This window comes from Salvelinus alpinus, chromosome 30 (genome assembly GCF_045679555.1).
Source record: "Salvelinus alpinus chromosome 30, SLU_Salpinus.1, whole genome shotgun sequence".
Lineage (NCBI taxonomy): Eukaryota > Metazoa > Chordata > Actinopteri > Salmoniformes > Salmonidae > Salvelinus > Salvelinus alpinus.
This window is the reverse complement of record NC_092115.1, coordinates 7,369,587-7,390,982: the sequence shown is the minus strand read 5'-3', so window position 1 is coordinate 7,390,982 and position 21,396 is coordinate 7,369,587.

Below are 21,396 nucleotides of genomic sequence, written 5' to 3'. Positions count from 1 at the left end.
ATCATACGTTTCCTGTAGTTCTTGACCAGGTTTGCACACACTGCAGCAGGGATTTTGGCCCACTCCTCCATACAGACCTTCTCCAGATCCTTCAGGTTTCGGGGCTGTCGCTGGGCAATACGGACTTTCAGCTCCCTCCAAAGATTTTCTATTGGGTTCAGGTCTGGAGACTGGCTAGGCCACTCCAGGACCTTGAGATGCTTCTTACGGAGAAACACCTTAGTTGCCCTGGCTGTGTGTTTCGTGTCGTTGTCATGCTGGAAGACCCAGCCACGACCCATCTTCAATGCGCTTACTGAGGGAAGGAGGTAATTGGCCAAGATCTCGCGATACATGGCCCCATCCATCCTCCCCTCAATACGGTGCAGTCGTCCTGTCCCCTTTGCAGAAAAGCATCCCCAAAGAATGATGTTTCCTCCTCCATGCTTCACGGTTGGGATGGTGTTCTTGGGGTTGTACTCATCCTTCTTCTTCCTCCAAACACGGCGAGTGGAGTTTAGACCAAAAAGCTCTATTTTTGTCTCATCAGACCACATGACCTTCTCCCATTCCTCCTCTGGATCATCCAGATGGTCATTGGCAAACTTCAGACGGGCCTGGACATGCGCTGGCTTGAGCAGGGGGACATTGCGTGCGCTGCAGGATTTTAATCCATGACAGCGTAGTGTGTTACTAATGGTTTTCTTTGAGACTGTGGTCCCAGCTCTCTTCAGGTCATTGACCAGGTCCTGCCGTGTAGTTCTGGGCTGATCCCTCACCTTCCTCATGATCATTGATGCCCCACGAGGTGAGATCTTGCATGGAGCCCCAGACCGAGGGTGATTGACCGTCATCTTGAACTTCTTCCATTTTCTAATAATTGCGCCAACAGTTGTTGCCTTCTCACCAAGCTGCTTGCCTATTGTCCTGTAGCCCATCCCAGCCTTGTGCAGGTCTACAATTTTATCCCTGATATCCTTACACAGCTCTTTGGTCTTGGCCATTGTGGAGAGGTTGGAGTCTGTTTGATTGAGTGTGTGGACAGGTGTCTTTTCTACAGGTAACGAGTTCAAACAGGTGCAGTTAATACAGGTAATGAGTGGAGAACAGGAGGGCTTCTTAAAGAAAAACTAACAGGTCTGTGAGAGCCGGAATTCTTACTGGTTGGTAGGTGATCAAATACTTATGTCATGCAATAAAATGCAAATTAATTACTTAAAAATCATACAATGTGATTTTCTGGATTTTTGTTTTAGATTCCGTCTCTCACAGTTGAAGTGTACCTATGATAAATATTACAGACCTCTACATGCTTTGTAAGTAGGAAAACCTGCAAAATCGGCAGTGTGTCAAATACTTGTTCTCCCCACTGTATATGGCTGTGAGCTACACTAGTTAATTTAGCAGACAGTATTTTGTTAGAATACCGTGGCATAATATTTTATAGTTTGAAGAATATAATTGAACATAGCTGAATAAAATATAAATTCTCTTTTTGCCAAACGATTTGAGGGAGTGCGCACATGCAGCTATTGTCTGTTGAGCAGTTAACAAAGAAACAGTCCTCCTATAACCTTAATTTAGCGTTATTTATGTGCTTAGTTGTGATACAAACATTGGGCTGTATGTCTAGATTTTTAATACATTCTAAGGCTGCATGATACGATTTCGAATGAGGATTTGAAAAAAGTTGCATGATAGGCATGAGATCTGCGTTATTTGCGCAGGCTGCACACACTTCATCAGTCTCTCATTCACAATTTAACAAGCACTTGATAATTCCTCGAATTTCCCAGCGGCATCTCTTTTGTGTGGCTTTAAATAGGGTGCAGAGTTTTCACTTAGGGAAAAATAGCGTGCGCAATTTCAACTTCGTGCTACTAATCCCCAGAATATAAGATATGCATATTATTAGTAGATTTGGATAGGAAACACTCTGAAGTTTCTAAAACTGTTTGAATCATATCTGTAAGTATAACAGAACTTATATAGCAGTCAAAACCCTGAGGACTAACTTTTTTCTTTTTAAGTTCCTGTATGTTCAATGGTTTGTTATGGGCAAACCAGAATTCTAATCACTATACACGTAGTTCCTACTGCTTCCACTGGATGTCGCCATTGTATGGAAAAAGGTCAAGGTCAAGAGAAAGATATTGACCCGGAAGTGGAGTGACGTCGTGTGTTTATGTTTGAGAGTAGAGCAAGACTTGAAAAGTACCGTGAGTTTGTTGATATCCTGTATTGAAAACAGATTGACCAGTCTTCAATTTGATCGATTATTAACGTTTACAAATAACTTAAGTTGTATTACAAAAGTACTTTGAAATGTTTTGGCAAAGTTTAGAGGTAATTTTTTAGATATTTTGTCATATTATATTTTTTAGATATAAATTGAACGCTGTTTTTCCTGGTACAACGGCGCCAAATAAATGGACAATTTGGATATATATGGACGGAATTAATCGAACTAAAGGACCATTTGTGATGTTTATGGGACATATTGGAGTGCCAACAAAAGAATCTCGTCAAAGGTAATGCATGTTTTATATTTTATATCTGCGTTTTGAGTAGCGCCGGCATAGTTGAAATAGGCTACACTCTCTTGTTGACATTTTGCTATCATCAGATAATAGCATCTTATGCTTTCGCCGAAAAGCCTTTTTGAAATCTGACATGTTGGCTGGATTCACAACGAGTGTAGCTTTAATTTGGTATCTTATATGTGTAATTTAATAAAGTTTGATTTTATAGATTTTTTTTTGAATCTGGCGCTCTACATTTTAACAGGCTGTTGGGACGCAAGCGTCCCGCGATCCCAGAGAGGTTTTAATGCCCCCTAAAAAAAACATGCCTTAGCTGAATATAATAATTATAATTCCCTTCTCCCGGCTGTGCACGCCGAAGTACCTCTCACTCACTTGGCTCTCTCAGATAGCTAAATTCTTATTAGCCAATGCCGTCACGTGAATATGTCTTTCTCACAAGTGAAGACAGACACATTGGGGACGCAACTGCGCGCGTCCTTATATTATCCAATTCCGAGGCGCATATTGAAGATATTGGAAGAACTGTCCAAATTTTCATCAGCCAACAAGATGAGTAGGCCTAATGAACCGCAAAAGCCTATCAACTGTTGTATTATGGGGGATCTATCTCATCCCACAACTGTCCCAGACTATGTTTGTTTTTTTTTTTCTCAAACAGAATAGAATAGGTTGACTTTTGTACTATGCAGGATAGTGGATTGACAAAACCTTTTTTAAGCAACGAGGCTGATGCAGCAGAGCAGAACATTTAGCTTAAAATGTTGATCAACTGGCCATTTTTTTGCATGTTAAGCACAGCAATGCGTAGGCTCCAAGGATGAATGTTCCAAAATGTTTAGTTGTTATACAAAACTTATCAAACCATATAGGCCTATGGGCAAGGCTGCATGAGGTATGCGACTATGGCTTGAAAACGTTTGGGGAAAAAGGCTTGCTCTGTTTCTTGCCTTACTGCACACAAGCTGGGCATTATTCACAAGTGAAAATATGTCATTCACAATTAAGGCTAATATTGTCACCCATCAGACTATTCTTGATTTAATCTTGTCTTTAAATGTACTAAATAATATATGTGTGAAATTTGTTTTGATTTAGAATGGACCATTATCATGCACCTGTCTCAAAGCAAGGGGGGGAAATACATGTCATCTATGCACTTACAGGATTCAGACCCCTTCACTTTTTACACATTTTGTTAGGTTACAACCGTATTCTAAAATTGAAATCGTTTTTTTCCCCTCATCAATCTACACCCAATACCCCATAATGACAAAGCAAACACAGGATTGTTGCAAAAAGAAAAAGAAAAAAGAAATAAATAAAGTTTACAGAAGTTTACATCCACTTTGGTTGGAGTCATTAAAACTCGTTTTTCAACCACTCCAAACATTTCTTGGTAACAAACTATAGTTTTGGCAAGTCAGTTAGGACATCTACTTTGTTCATGACACAGATCATTTTTCCAACAATTGTTTACAGACAGATTATTTCACTTATAATTCACTGTATCACAATTCCAGTGGGTCAGAAGTTTACATACACTAAGTTGACTGTGCCTTTAAACAGCTTGGAAAATTCCATAAAATGATGTCATGACTTTAGAAGCTTCTGATAGGCTAATTGACATAATTTGAGTCATTTGGAGGTGTACCTGTGGATGTATTTCAAGGCCTACCTTCAAACTCAGTGCCTCTTTGCTTGATATCATGGGAAAATCTAAATAAATAAGCCAAAAAATTGTAAAACTCCACAAGTCTGGTTCATCCTTGGGAGCAATTTCCAAACGCCTGAAGGTACCACGTTCATCTGTACAAACAAGTATACCGCTCAGGAAGGAGACACGTTCTGTCTCCTAGAGATGAACGTACTTTGGTGTGAAAGTGCAAATCAATCCCAGAACAACAGCTAAGGACCTTATGAAGATGCTGGAGGAAACAGGTACAAAAGTATCTATATCCACAGTAAAACGAGTCCTATATCGACATAACGTGAAAGGCCGCTCAGCAAGGAAGAAGCCACTGTTCCAAAACCGCCATAAAAAAGCCAGACTTCGGTTTGCAACTGCAAATGTGGACAAAGATCGTACTTTTTGGAGAAATGTCCTCTAGTCTGATGAAACAAAAATAGAACTGTTTGGCCATAATGAGCATTGTTATGTTGAGGAAAAAGGGGGAGGCTTGCAAGCCGAAGAACACCATCCCAACCGTGAATCACAGGGTTGGCAGCATTATGTTGTGGGGGTGCTTTGCTGCAGGAGGGACTGGTGCACTTCACAAAATAGATGGCATAATGAGGCAGGAAAATTATGTGGATATATTGAAGCAACATCTCAAGACATCAGTGAGGAAGTTAAAGCTTGGTCGCAAATGGGTCTTCCAAATGGACAATGACCCCAAGCATACTTCCAAAGTTGTGGCAAAATGGCTTAAGGACAACAAAGTCAAGGAATTGGAGTGGCCATCACAAAGCACTGACCTCAATCCCATAGAAAATGTGTGGGCAGAACTGAAAAAGTGTGTGCGAGCAAGGAGGCCTACAAACCTGACTCAGTTACACCAGCTCTGTCAGGAGCAATGGGACAACATTCACCCAACTTATTGTGGGAAGCTTGTGGAAGGCTACCTGAAAAGTTTGACCCAAGTTAAAAAATGTAAAGGCAATGCTACCAAATACAATTGAGTGTATGTCAACATCTGACCCACTGGGAATGTGATGAAAGAAATAAAAGCTGAAATAAATCATTCTCTCTACTATTATTCTGACATTTCACATTCTTAAAATGAAGTGGTAATCTTAACTGACCTAAGACAGGGAATTTTTAACAGGATTTAATGTCAGGAATTGTGAAAAACTGAGTTTAAATGTATTTGGCTAAGGTGTATGTAAACTTCCAACTTCAACTGTGTATATATATGCACGTATATATAAAAATAACATTTACATAAGTATTCCAACCCTTTTACTCAGTTATTTGTTGAAGCACCTTTGGCAGTGATTACAGCCTCGAGTCTTGTTGGGTATGATACTACAAGCTTGGCACGCCTGTATTTGGGGATTTTCTTCCATTCGTCTCTACAGATCCTCTCAAGCTCTGTCAGGTTGGATGGGGAGCGTTGCTACACAGCTATTTTCAGGTCTTTACAGAGATGTTTGATCAGGTTCAAGTCCGGGCTCTGGCTCGGCCACTCAAGGATATTCAGAGACATGTCCCGAAGCCACTCCTGCGTTGTCTTGGCCTTGTGCTTAGGGTTGTTGTCCTGTTGGAAGGTGAACCTTCACCCCAGTCTGAGGTCCTGAGCGTTCTGGAGCAAGTTTTCTTCAAGGATCTCTCTGTACTTTACTCCGTTCATCTTTGCCACTAACCTGATTAGTCTCCCAGTACCTGCCGCTGAAATACATTGCCACAGCATGATGCTGCCACCACCATGCTTCACCGTAGGGATGGTGCCAAGTTTCCTCCAGATGTGACGCATGGCATTCAGGTCAAAGAGTTCAATCTTATTTTCATCAGTCAGAATCTTGTTTCTCATGGTTTGAGAGTCCTTTAGGTGCCTTTTGGCAAACTCCAATCGGGCTGTCATGTGCCTTTTACAGAGGACTGGCTTCCGTCTGGCCACTCTACTACAAAGGCCTGCTTGGTGGAGTTCTGCAGAGATGGTTGTCCTTCTGGAAGGTTCGCCCATATCCACAGAGGAGCTCTGTCAGAGTGACCATCGGGTTCTTGGTCACCTCCCTGATCAAGGCCCTTCTCCCCCGATTTCTCAGTTAGCCCGGGCGGCCATATCTAGGAAGAGATTTGGTGATTCCAAACTTCTACATTTAAGAATGATGGAGGCAATTGTGTTCTTAGGGACCTTCAATGCTGCAGAATTGTTTTGGTACCCTTCCCCAGATCTCTGCCTCGACAGAATCCTGTCTCGGAGCTCTTTGTACAATTCCTTCAACCTCATGGCTTGGTTTTTACTCTGACATGCAATGTCAACTGTGGGACCTTACAGAGACAGGTGTGTGCCTTTCCAAATAATGTCCAATCAATTGAATTTACCACAGGTGGACTCCAATCAAGTTGTAGAAACATCTCAAGGATGATCAATGGTAACAGGATGCACCTGAGCTCAATTTTGAGTGTCATAGGAAAGGGTCTGAATACTTATGTAAATAAGGTATTTCTGTTTTATTTTGAATACATTTGCAAACATAAAAAAACTGTTCGCTTTGTCATTATGGGGTATTATGTCTAGATTGCAGGAGCAATTGTTTTTTTAATACATTTTAGAATAAGGCTGTAACGTAACAAAATGTGGAGTCAAGGGGTCTGAATACTCTCCGAAAGCACTGCAAATAGCGAATGGAGGATGCTTTTCCCATGGTTCATTTTCCTGCCAGCCAGGTAGGCTATACTCCTGTTGTAAAGAGAAGCATTGTGCTTAATAATAAGAAAGTTGAGATAAAAATATAGTAGGCCTAGCCTATAGAAAGCTGATGGGATCCTTCTCTTTTTAATTTCAGGATTGGATCTTAACTTCAGGACTGGATCTTAACTTCAGGATTGGATCTTAACTTCAGGATTGGATCTTAACTTCAGGATTGGATCTTAACTTCAGGACTGGATCTTAACTTCAGGATTGGATCTTAACTTCAGGATTGGATCTTAACTTCAGGATTGGATCTTAACTTCAGGACTGAATCTTAACTTCAGGACTGGATCTTAACTTCAGGATTGGATCTTAACTTCAGGATTGGATCTTAACTTCAGGATTGGATCTTAGATTGACATAACATACATCCCTATCACCTCCTACCAAATCTGGAGAGAAATGTACTGATTTCATAAAACTGCGTTTGCGTTCCTCGATAAAAGCTGACTCAGGTTGTGTCTGGTGAGAAACTTTATCCTAAGGATTTTGATGAACCCCCTAGTTAGTCAGTCTCAGTCCATCTTGAAATGGTACGTTTAACAAAATAGTGAGTCTTTCATTGAGAGTCGGAGAGGGAGGGCTCCCACTGTTCCGGTAGTCAGACAGGAGAATCAACAACATTCATTATTTAGTGTGAAATGTTGTTTTAGATGCTGTACAAATATAACCACCCGGCAGTGTCGTCTGCTCTAGGAGCTATGATTAACTGTGTGTGTGTGTGTGGGGGGGGGGGGGGGGGGTGGTATTACTCACAGACAAATATAATGCGATTAGCTGAAAGCTGTGTGCAGTCGCAGGGTATGATTTTGACGACGAGAGAGATTCTTTCCTCGCGACGCCTTGAGGTCCTGCCTATGTGTAAGTGCGGAAGCTAAACGCCCTTATTTAACAGATACTTTAAAGGCTTAATGAAGCCTACATAAACCTTTATTAAGGCCTACACAGAAGCTTCATAAACCCTTTATAAAGGCTATTCTTCACAGATTATTGCTCGTTACGGCAGATGACCTCCACTTGTCTGCATTGATTATAGCTTCTCTCTGACCAGCCCGGGTGCTCCAACCAGTTGATTACTCAGCCCGGGTGTCCCAACCAGTTGATTACTCAGCCCGGGTGCCCCAACCAGTGGATTACTCAGCCTGGGTGCCCCAACCAGTTGATTACTCAGCCCAGGTGCCCCAACCAGTTGATTACTCAGCCCAGGTGCCCCAACCAGTTGATTACTCAGCCTGGGTGCCCCAACCAGTTGGTTACTCAGCCCAGGTGCCCCAACCAGTTGATTACTCAGCCTGGGTGCCCCAACCAGTTGATTACTCAGCCCAGGTGTCCCAACCAGTTGATTACTCAGCCCAGGTGCCCCAACCAGTTGGTTACTCAGCCCGGGTGCCTCAACCAGTTGATTACTCAGCCTGGGTGCCCCAACCAGTTGATTACTCAGTCCGGGTCTGGTTGGATGAAATAGCCAAACAAACAAACAAACCACTGATAATACAGTAATGGTTATGTCCACTAACAATTCTGATTAGTCCAATCACTCTGAAAGTAGTTCTTGTCATGCCTTTGTCAGGCATTTGCCATGCCTTTGCCATGCCTTTGTCATGCCTTTGTCATGCCTTTGTCATGCCTTTGTCATGCCTTTGCCATGCCTTTGTCATGCCTTTGTAAAACAACAAAATACAGCCCTTTCCCATATTGCCTGCACAGCAATCTCCCAGCTTAACACGCAATCTCCCAGCTTAACACCCCCCCCCCCCCCCCCGTTGTTCAATTATAGAAAATATGCTCTTAACACGTGTGTCCTAGAAAGGTTAACACGTATGCTTATTAAACACGCAAGTGAAAATTGGGTTATATCCAAATCACAGTTCTGTTTTAGACTTGCTAGACATGCTAGTATTAATTAGTAACGTCATCATTTGTCTCTTTCAGGAGAAACATATCATGCTCTCCATGTCCACTACAAAACCGAATAGACCTTTATTGAAATGACTTTTTTTTTGTTATATCATTCATAGGGACTAGGGTGCCTTTTTTGGGACACACCCCCAGGCTCTCTGAAGAGTCCACTGTTGGTGTGTAATCAATACTCTGTTTTACCAAAGCTTCAGAGAGCTCTAAAACACGCCAGAGTGTGTAATCAATACTCTGTTTTACCAAAGCCTCAGAAAGCTCTAAAATACACTAGAGAGCTTCAGAGAGCTCTAAAATACAGCAGAGAGCTTCAGAGAGCTCTACAATATAGCAGAGAGCTTCAGAGAGCTCTAAAACACACCAGAGAGCTTCAGAGAGTTCTACAATACACCAGAGAGCTTCAGAGAGTTCTACAATACACCAGAGAGCTTCAGAGAGTTCTACAATACAGCAGAGAGCTTCAGAGAGCTCTACAATATAGCAGAGAGCTTCAGAGAGCTCTAAAACACACCAGAGAGCTTCAGAGAGTTCTACAATACACCAGAGAGCTTCAGAGAGTTCTACAATACACCAGAGAGCTTCAGAGAGTTCTACAATACACCAGAGAGCTTCAGAGAGCTCTAAAATACACCAAAGAGCTTCAGAAAGCTCTAAAATACACCAGAGAGCTTCAGAGAGCTCTAAAATACACCAGAAAGCTTCAGAGAGCTCTAAAATCCACCAGAGAGCTTCAGAGAGCTCTGCAATACACCAGAGAGCTTGCTTCAGAGAGCTCTACAATACACCAGAGAGCTTCAGATAGCTCTAAAATACACCAGAGAGCTTCAGAGAGCTCTACAATACACCAGAGAGCTTCAGAGAGCTCTACAATACACCAGAGAGCTTCAGAGAGCTCTAAAATATGCCAGAAAGCTTCAGAGAGCTCTAAAATCCACCAGAGAGCTTCAGAGAGCTCTAAAATACACCAGAAAGCTTCAGAGAGCTCTAAAATCCACCAGAGAGCTTCAGAGAGCTCTACAATACACCAGAGAGCTTCAGATAGCTCTAAAATACACCAGAGAGCTTCAGAGAGCTCTAAAATACACCAGAAAGCTTCAGAGAGCTCTAAAATCCACCAGAGAGCTTCAGAGAGCTCTACAATACACCAGAGAGCTTCAGAGAGCTCTACAATACACCAGAGAGCTTCAGAGAGCTCTAAAATATGCCAGAAAGCTTCAGAGAGCTCTACAATACACCAGAGAGCTTCAGAGAGCTCTACAATACACCAGAGAGCTTCAGAGAGCTCTAAAATATGCCAGAGAGCTTCAGAGAGCTCTAAAATATGCCAGAGAGCTTCAGAGAGCTCTAAAATATGAGATTTTTGTCAGGACCCGGTGAGAGAAACAGTCACTAATAGTCGGCAGAACCCAGAAGATGAGGCAGACTCAGCAGTACTAGAGATGGGGGTTTAACTTGTTATGGCTGCAGGGGGCGTATTGAAAAACTGGAAAATATGTGCAAATTTTCAAACGACCTCTTAATCAATTTTTGCTCTTACAATATGCATATTATTATTACTATTGGATAGAAAACAGTCTCTAGTTTCTAAAACCGTTTTAATTATTTCTCTAAGTGGAACAGAACTATTTTTACAGTCCATTTCCTATCCGGAAGTGAGATTTCCAAAATCGATGTCGCTCTTCGAGCCCTTGTCAAATATAAAGTTAAATATTTAAAAAAAAAAAAAATTGAATTTCGCGCCCTGCATTTGAGCTGGATGTTGTCATAGGTGTACCGGCATGTCACTTAGGACTGTAGAAACACGTCATACGCCTTCCTCTGGGTGTCATGCGGAAGTGAGAGAAGAAATCAGTTGATTATCTCGTCCTGTATTTGAACACAACCTCTTTGAGTGAGTATTGCGCAGTTTATTTTTCTTTCTGGGCGCGAAGTAGCACCTGGACTCGGCTCCTGGAAAACACTCTGTAAAGGTGAATATGATCTCTGGCTTAGATTTTATTTGATACATGTCACAATATCATCCTAAAGTATGTTATTTCAATATAGTTTAATTATATTATTGAAATGTTTTCTGGACTTTAGACGTGATGCGACGCAATAATTTTTTCAAGATGGAGAGGTTAGCGTCGCACTGCCAGTGTGCTTGCTAATTCAAGAGGGAAATTGTTCGTTCTGGATCGAAATAAAGACATTTCTGAACAAAGGACCCCTTGGAGAACATTCTGATGGAAGATCAACAAAGATAAGGACCCAATTTGGGATGCTTTTTCATATATCTGTCGAACTGTGCTATGCTACCGTTTGCCTTGAGTCAATGCTGTTGTGATGTTAGCTATTGTAGTAAGCTAATATGACGATATATTGTGTTTTCGCTGTAAAACACTACAAAAATCGGAAATATTGGCTCCATTCACAAGATCTTTCTCTTTCATTAGCAATCCACCATATATTTCTCTGAAATGTTTTATGATGTGTAATTAGTAGTTGACGTTGGTGTCTGTATTTTCTCTGGCTACTCCCGTGCGATTTCTGACTGTAGCTATTACATTTACATTTACATTTAAGTCATTTAGCAGACGCTCTTATCCAGAGCGACTTACAAATTGGAAAGTTCATACATATTCATCCTGGTCCCCCCATGGGGAATGAACCCACAACCCTGGCGTTGCAAGCGCCATGCTCTACCAACTGAGCCACACGGGACATTACTGCTACTGATGGTAGCAGTAATGTAAAACTGATTTATAGCTAAAATATGCACATTTTTTTAACAAAACATAGATTTATTGTGTAACATGTTATAGGACTGTCATCTGAGGTAGTTTTTTCTAGGTTATTTAGGTTGGTTCTAGGTTAGTTAGGTTGGCTTGTGCATGCTACTTGCATCCTACTTGTGCTGTGAAAAATGTCTGTCCTCCTTTTTTATTTGGTGGTGAGCTAACATAAATATATGTGGTTTTTTCTCTGTAAAACATTTAAAAAATCGGATTGACAAGATGTTTATCTTTCAAATGCTGTATTGGACTTGTTAATGTGTGAAAGTTAAATATTTAAAAAAAATAGATTTTGAATTTCGCGCCCTGCATTTGAGCTGGATGTTGTCATAGGTGTACCGGTGTCGGGCTGCAGCCATAACAGGTTAATAAAAGGACAAGATCTTCAGGCAAAGAATATAAATCCACCACGTCCAAAAATAAAGCCAAGAGGCACAAAATGGATATCCTCCAAAATACAAAGAAACTCCACAAAGTGGTAAAAACAGCAGGGAAAAACAAACCTCAAAAGACTACTCAAAAATACACAAGCACTAAACCAGAGAACCTCTGGAAAATCCAATAAGAGAAATATATGTTCACAACAAGGCTGGGGCTGGGTGCTAACATACAAACACTGAGCAAAGAACTGAGGAACACACAGGGTTTAAATACTAACAAGGGAACGACACACAGGTGCAAACAATAATTAGAGCAAGGAAAAAACAAAAGGTACAAAAAAGGTGCAATGGGGACATCTAGTGACCAAAACCTGAACAGTCCTGGCCAAAACCTGACAATTTTAGTCAGCAGCAGCAGTGTGCTCCGTACACTGCTCCGTACCAGTTCAACCAAGAGCACCACAACAACCAACCCTCAAAGACACTAAAGGTTGCCCGCATATTAGGTTCTGTTTGCTCATAGCAGAACCCAACTAGGCAAAGCCATTCATCTGTGCCTCGCATACTCACCTTAAAAAATCTTTTGCTTGAAAAACGAGAACATTTTACTGTTTGTTCTTCTTGAGACACTGTAGCAAACAACATAGCCAGTAACATTTCCTCAAAATATTCCCGAATTAATCTAAGATAAATCTGTAATTAATTTGGATGTTTTTGCAGAGAAGGTCTTAGCCGTGCAATTGTATATCTAACTAAGATTTTTTTGGTGCATTTCTCAAGTGAAAAAATGTGCATGAAAACTAGTCGTCTCTCGTTGAATGACAACACGCACTTCATTGAAGAATCCCATCCCATAGTTCCCACTCCTACTAGGAGTAGTACTGTTGACCAATCACAGACAAAGGGGTGTAGACTTCATCTAATGAACATCAACATGCCTCAAGGAAAAAACCTGCCGAACATCAAAACTAACAAAAAAAGTCTCAAAAATATCATCATAACACCTGCACACCACATTTTGACTGTGAAGCATGTGACAACCTTAAGGCTGTGTCCCCCAAAATGGACCCCTATTTGCTTTATAGTGCACTAATACACCCATAGGGCTCTGGTCAAAAGTAGTGCACTATGTGGGGAATAGGGTGCCATTTGGGATGCACACAAAACTAAGAGATAATTCAGACTGAAGACTCTAGACTCTGTCCCATAGACATTGTGTGTGTGTGTGTTTGTGTGTGTGTGTGTGTGTGTGTGTATGTGTTCCCTGCTTGTGTGTGCGTCTGTCCCATTGTGTGTCTGGCCCTGCTAGGCCCCAGGCATAGGGATACCCTTCCAGACGACACACACGGCTCAACTGGGATGGTTTCACATTTAACTGACAGGACAAGACATTTCACTCCGACTGGCTTCTAGTAGAGGAGAGTCTAACAGGGCCCTGTGGGACACCTCTGGCTTCTGTGTGTGGCTTGACATGGTTTGACTTCATTATTCGACATTTGTCCAGGGGGAGGGATAAACGTCAAAATTTTGATTGTTCAATTCAGGCATTCATCAAATCAAATGAAATCAAAGTATATTGGTCAGATGTTATGAAATGTTTCCTAAGGACTAGGAGCACAAGAATCCCTCTCTGTCGGCGCCATCTTGCTGTTAACCGTATGGTTAAGGTTTGGGATTTAAAAAAATAATACTAAAGCATTGGAATTGAACCTGCGATCCTCGGAGCTTACGCCCATCGCAACACCCTGCAACCCAAGCCTACTTGATGGTAATAGCACCCATCCTTGCCCTAGAAGCCGGGGTTTTGAAGGCATCTCCTGACGTCCTGGGGACCTGGATGAACGTCCAGACGTCGCATTGGATCTGGAGTGACACACGCACAGGAGCTGGAGGTTTCCCACAGGGGCGTGTGTCAGGAACTGTCACATTCTCCACACACAGTGTGTGTGTGTGTGTGTGTGTGTGTGTGTGTGTGTGTGTGTGTGTGTGTGTGTGTGTGTGTGTGTGTGTGTGTGTGTGTGTGTGCGTGTGCGTGTGTGCGTGTGTGCGTGCACAGGAGCCTCTCCTAGAGTCAGAGGTGTCCCACAGGTTTGTGTTTGTGTCAGGACTTGTCACATTGTATACACACACCTTTGCGGGACACCTCTGAATCTAGGAGAGACTTCTGTGTAGTGTTTCTGCAAACTGCAGAATGTAGAACAAATACACTGTTGGATAAATAGATACAAATAAACTGTAGGATAAGTATATACTAATCCACTGTAGGATAAATATATACTAATACATTGTAGGATAAATATATACTGATACTCTGTAGGATAAATATATACTAATAGACTGATACAAATGTCATGTAGGTACACTACATGACCAGAAGTATGTGGACACCTGCTCGTCGAACATCTCATTCCAAAATCATGAGCGTTAATATAGAGTTGGTCCCCTATTTTCTGCTAAAACAGCCTCCACTCTTCTGGGAAGGCTTTCCACTAGATGTTGGAACATTGCTGCGGGGACTTGCTTCCATTCAGTCACAAGAGCATTTGTGAGGTCAGGCACTGGCTCGCAGTCGGCGTTCCAAGTAATCCCGAATGTGTTTGATGGGGTTGAGGTCAGGGCTCTGTGCAGGCCAGTCAAGTTCTTCCACACTGATCTCGACAAACCATTTCTGTATGGACATCGCTTTGTGCACAGGGGCATTGTCATGCTGAGACAGGAAAGGGCCTTCCCCAAACTGTTGCCACAAAATTGGAAGGACAGAATCATCTAGAATGTAATTGTGTGCCATAGCCTTAAGAATTCCCATCACTGGAACTAAGGGGCCTAGCTCAAACCATGAAAAACAGCCCTAGACAATTATTCCTCCAACACCAAACTTTACAGTTGGCACTATGCATTGGGGAAGGTAGCGTTCTCCTGGCATCTGCCAAACCCAGATTCTTCCGTCAGATTGCCAGATGGTGAAGCGTGATTCATCACTGCAGAGAACACGTTTCCACCGCTACAGAGTCCAATGGCGGCAAGCTTTAGGCTTGTATGCAGCTTCTCGACCATGGAAACCCATTTTATGAAGCTCCTGACAAACAGATATTGTGCCGGCGTTGCTTCCAGAGGCAGTTTGGAACTCGGTTGTGGAGTGTTGCAACCGAGGACAGATGATTTTTACAAGCTTCAGAACTCGGCAGTCCCGTTTTGTGAGCTTTTGTGCTCTACCACTTCGCGGCTGAGCCGTTGTTGCTCCTAGACGTTTCCATTTCACAATAACAGCACTTTCATTTGACCGGGGCAGCTCTAAAAGCCCAGAAATTTTACAAACTGACTTGTTGGAAAGTTGGCGTCCTATGACTGTGCCACGTTGAAAATCATTTATCTCTTCTGTAAGGCCATTCAACTGCCAAACATACTGTATGGATGGAGAATGCATGGCAGTTTGCTCGATTTTATACACCTGTCAGTAACAGGTATGGCTGAAATAGCCAAAACCACTCATTTCAAGGGGTGTCCACATACTTTTGTATATATAGTGTACTGTATATTGAAGAGGTACTGAGAGAAGGATGCTCAATAATAAAATATAAATGTATATGTCATATAGTGGAGGAAGAAAAATATGATAAATGACAAGCATAACCACACAGTCAGTTACTCTACCACACAGCTAGAAACTACCACACAGCTAGAAACTACCACACAGATAGACTCTACCACACAGTCAGTTAGACTCTACCACACAGTCAGTTAGACTCTACCACACAGTCGGTTAGACTCTACCACACAGTTAGACTCTACCACACAGTCAATTAGACTCTTCCCACACAGTTACTCTACCACACAGTCAGTTAGACTATATCACACAGTTAGACTCTACCACACAGTCAATTAAACTCCTCCACACAGTCAGTTAGACTCTATCACACAGTCAGTTAGACTCTACCACACAGTCAGTTAGACTCTACCACACAGTCAGTTAGACTCTACCACACAGTCAGTTAGACTCTACCACACAGTCAGTTAGACTCTACCACACAGTCAGACTCTACCACACAGTCAGACTCTACCACACAGTCAGTTAGACTCTACCACACAGTTAGACTCTACCACACAGTTAGACTCTACCACACAGTCAGTTAGACTCTACCACACAGTCAGTTAGACTCTACCACACAGTCAGTTAGACTCTACCACACAGTCAGACTCTACCACACAGTCAGTTAAACTCTACCACACAGTCAGTTAGACTCTACCACACAGTTAGACTCTACCACACAGTTAGACTCTACCACACAGTCAGTTAGACTCTACCACACAGTCAGTCAGACTCTACCACACAGTCAGTTAGACTCTACCACACAGTCAGACTCTACCACACAGTCAGACTCTACCACACAGTCAGTTAGACACTACCACACAGTCAGTTAGACTCTACCACACAGTTAGACTCTACCACACAGTCAGTTAAACTCTACCACACAGTCAGACTATACCACACAGTCAGACTCTACCACACAGTCAGACTCTACCACACAGTTAGACTCTACCACACAGTCAGTTAGACTCTACCACACAGTCAGTGAGACTCTACCACACAGTTAAACTCTACCACACAGTCAGTTAAACTCTACCACACAGTCAGACTATACCACACAGTCAGACTCTACCACACAGTCAGACTCTACCACACAGTTAGACTCTACCACACAGTCAGTTAGACTCTACCACACAGTCAGTTAGACTCTACCACACAGTTAGACTCTACCACACACTCAGTTAGACTCTACCACACACTCAGTTAGACTCTACCACACACTCAGTTAGACTCTACCACACAGTCAGTTAGACTCTACTACACAGTCAGTTAGACTCTACCACACAGTCAGACTCTACCACACAGTCAGTTAGACTCTACCACACAGTCAGTTAGACTCTACCACACAGTCAGTTAGACTCTACCACACAGTCAGTTAGACTCTACCACACAGTCAGTTAGACTCTACCACACAGTCAGTTAGACTCTACCACACAGTCAGTTAAACTCTACCACACAGTCAGTTAGACTCTACCACACAGTCAGTTAGACTCTACCACACAGTCAGTTAGACTCTACCACACAGTCAGTTAGACTCTACCACACAGTCAGTTAGACTCTACCACACAGTCAGACTCTACCACACAGTCAGTTAGACTCTACCACACAGTTAGACTCTACTACACAGTCAGTTAGACTCTACCACACAGTCAGTCAGACTCTACCACACAGTCAGACGCTACCACACAGTCAGTTAGACTCTACCACACAGTCAGTTAGACTCTACCACACAGTTAGACTCTACCACACAGTCAGTTAGACTCTACCACACAGTCAGACTCTACCACACAGTCAGACTCTACCACACAATCAGACTCTACCACACAGTTAGACTCTACCACACAGTCAGTTAGACTCTACCACACAGTCAGTTAGACTCTACCACACAGTTAAACTCTACCACACAGTCAGTTAAACTCTACCACACAGTCAGACTATACCACACAGTCAGACTCTACCACACAGTCAGACTCTACCACACAGTTAGACTCTACCACACAGTCAGTTAGACTCTACCACACAGTCAGTTAGACTCTACCACACAGTTAAACTGTACCACACAGTCAGTTAAACTCTACCACACAGTCAGACTATACCACACAGTTAGACTCTACCAGACAGTCAGACTCTACCAGAGTCTCGCAGTTGGAGGGAGAGGGATGTTGCCGTCTCTTTCTCCATCCTACCGGCTCTTTCTCCATCCTACCGTCTCCTTCTCCATCTTAAGGTCTCCTTCTCCATCCTACCGTCTCTTTCTCCATCCTACCGGCTCTTTCTCCATCCTACCGTCTCTTTCTCCATCCTACCGTCTCCTTCTCCATCCTACCGTCTCTTTCTCCATCCTACCGTCTCCTTCTCCATCCTACCGTCTCTTTCTCCATCCTACCGTCTCCTTCTCCATCCTACCGTCTCTTTCTCCATCCTACCGTCTCTTTCTCCATCCTACCGTCTCCTTCTCCATCCTACCGTCTCTTTCTCCATCCTACCGTCTCCTTCTCCATCCTACCGTCTCTTTCTCCATCCTACCGTCTCCTTCTCCATCCTACCGTCTCTTTCTCCATCCTACCGTCTCTTTCTCCATCCTACCGTCTCTTTCTCCATCCTACCGTCTCTTTCTCCATCCTACCGTCTCCATCTCCATCCTACCGTCTCCATCTCCATCCTACCGTCTCCTTCTCCATCTTAAGGTCTCCTTCTCCATCCTACCGTCTCCATCTCCATCTTACCATCTCCATCTCCATCCTACCATCTCCATCTCCATCCTACCGTCTCCATCTCCATCCTGCTGTCTCCTTCAACGACACTGTGTTGTTCTTCAAAGGACCTCAGCTAACAGAGGTGTTCGTTAGCTCTCGCATCGCCTGCCACTCACTTCAGCTCCTTTCCTCAATGGATTTTGGGACAGGTTTCCTGACTGAAGTCCTCCTAGTTCGCCGTTGATCCAGGATCCAGTCTAGTGCGTGTGCATTTTTGCGACCGTGTGTGTGTATGTGTGTGTCCATTGATGTGTGTTGGCTAGGCAGCAGCATTAGTGGATCCATGTTGACCTGTGTTTGGCTATCCCTGAGGGACTGGGTGTAAAGCAGGGAACCATGTTGACCTGTGTTTGGCTATCCCTGAGGGACTGGGTGTAAAGCAGGGAACCATGTTGACCTGTGTTTGGCTATCCCTGAGGGACTGCGTGTAAAGCAGGGAACCATGTTGACCTGTGTTTGGCTATCCCTGAGGGACTGGGTGTAAAGCAGGGAACCATATTGACCTGTGTTTGGCTATCCCTGAGGGACTGGGTGTAAAGCAGGGAACCATATTGACCTGTGTTTGGCTATCCCTGAGGGACTGGGTGTAAAGCAGGGAACCATATTGACCTGTGTTTGGCTATCCCTGAGGGACTGGGTGTAAAGCAGGGAACCATGTTGACCTGTGTTTGGCTATCCCTGAGGGACTGGGTGTAAAGCAGGGAACCATGTTGACCTGTGTTTGGCTATCCCTGAGGGACTGCGTGTAAAGCAGGGAACCATATTGACCTGTGTTTGGCTATCCCTGAGGGACTGGGTGTAAAGCAGGGAAGCATATTGCAGAGTTGACATGAGCTAGGGTACACAGCATGACCAGTCTGGCTGCTCAGAGGGCCTCTCTGACGGGAACAGACGTGTGTGTGTGTGTGTTTGAGTGTGTGTGTGTGTGTTTGAGTGTGTGTGTGTGTGTGTTTGAGTGTGTGTGTGTGTGTGTTTGAGTGTGTGTGTGTGTGTGTTTGAGTGTGTGTGTGTGTCTGTGTGTGTGTTTGAGTGTGTGTGTGTGTGTGTGTGTGTGTGTGTGTGTGTGTGTGTGTGTGTGTGTGTGTGTGTGTGTGTGTGTGTGTGTGCGTGTGCGTGTGCGTGTGCGTGTGCGTGTGCGCGTGTGTGTGTGTGTGTGTGTGTGTGTGTGTGTGTGTGTGTGTGTGTGTTTGAGTGTTTGTGTGTGTTGGTCTGTTTGTGTGAACAGAAGTCACTGTTGTTAGGGATGGGAATTGCGGTCGCCTGTATTTGACAGGAACCCATGCGGTACAAAGGCTCCTACCTCATGCTGGCACGTTGGAGTGTGTGTGTGTGTGTGTGTGTTTGTGTTTCTGTCTAGTTGCCATGGAGAAAGTTGTGACTTGCATCAAAGAAAGGCAGTTTGAAACCCACAGAAACCTTTGGTGTCTAATTCTGTTAGCAGTTTACAAGCGTTTCGGTACACCCGCAAAAACATCTGCATGTAACAAATACAACTTGATTTGATTTCTCTTCTATACAATGTCATGGCTGAGAATGCTGAAACAAATACAAGAACAACAAGTTCCCTGAACAAAATGGTTTCTGAATGGTTTGCCACTTTCAGCGTTTCGCTCGCTAGCTCTTCTCCCGTCAGTCTTCCTTGTCTTAAATATATATATATATTCTTTAAACTTTTCCTCATTCTGTCTTTCTCTTTGTAAAACGTGTGTTTACTGTGCTTGTGTTTTCTCTCTATCTCATCCAATATCATTCCTCCTCTTTCTCTCTATTTCCTGTGTTTCTTTCTCTTTGCTATTGCTAGTTCTATTCTCTCCTCTTGCAGTGGGCTTCTCTGGGCTTCTCTGGGCTTCTCTGGGCTTCTCTGGGCTTCTCTGGGCTTCTCGGATGAGCTCATGCTTTTTTTTCTCTGTAGTCTCTTCTCTTGGCGGCTGGGGCTTTGTTCCTCCTTCCTCATTTCCTTTCTGGTCAGGTATAGGTGCCCTTTTTCTACACTTCTTCCTTTTTTTCTCTCACTCCACTCCACCTCAGTCCACTCCACCTCACCTCACCTCACCCCACTCACCACCTCACCTCAGTCCACTCCACCTCACCTCACCTCACCCCACTCCACTCCACCTCACCTCAGTCCACTCCACCTCACCTCAGTCCACTCCACCTCACCTCAGTCCACTCCACCTCAGTCCACTCCACTCCACCTCACCTCAGTCCACTCCACCTCAGTCCACTCCACTCCACCTCACTCCATCTTACCTCACCTCACTTCACTCAACCTCACTCCAACTCACCTCCCTCCACTCCACCTCACATCACGCCACTCCACCTCACTCCACCTCACCTCATTCCACTCCACCTCACTCCACCCCACTCCACCTCATCTCACTCCACCTCATCTCACTCCACTCAACCTCACCTCACCCCACTCCACCTCATCTCACCTCACTCCACCTCACCTCACCCCCACTCCACCTCTATCACCCCACCTCACCCCACTTCACTCCACCTCACATAACCCCACTCCACCTCATCTCACCCCACTCCACCTCACCCCACCTCACCCCACTCCACCTCACCTCACCCCACTCCACCTCACCTCACCCCACTCCACCTCACCCCACTCCACCTCACCTCACCCCACTCCACCTCACCTCACCTCACCCCACTCCACCCCACTCCACTCCACCTCACCCCACTCCACCTCACCTCACCTCACCTCATTCCACTCCACCTCACTCCACCTTACCCCACTCCACCTCACCTCACCCCACTCCACCTCACCTCACCCCACTCCACCTCACCTCATCCCCCACTCCACTCCACTCCACCTCACTCCACCTCACTCCACCTCACCTCACTCCACCGCACCTCACCCCACTCCACCCCACTCCACCTCACCTCACCTCACCCCACTCCATCCCACTCCACCTCACCCCACTCCACCTCACCTCACCCCACTCCACCTCACCCCACTCCACCTCACCTCACCCCACCTCACCTCACCCCACTCCACCCCACCCCACTCCACCTCACCTCACCTCACTCCACCTCA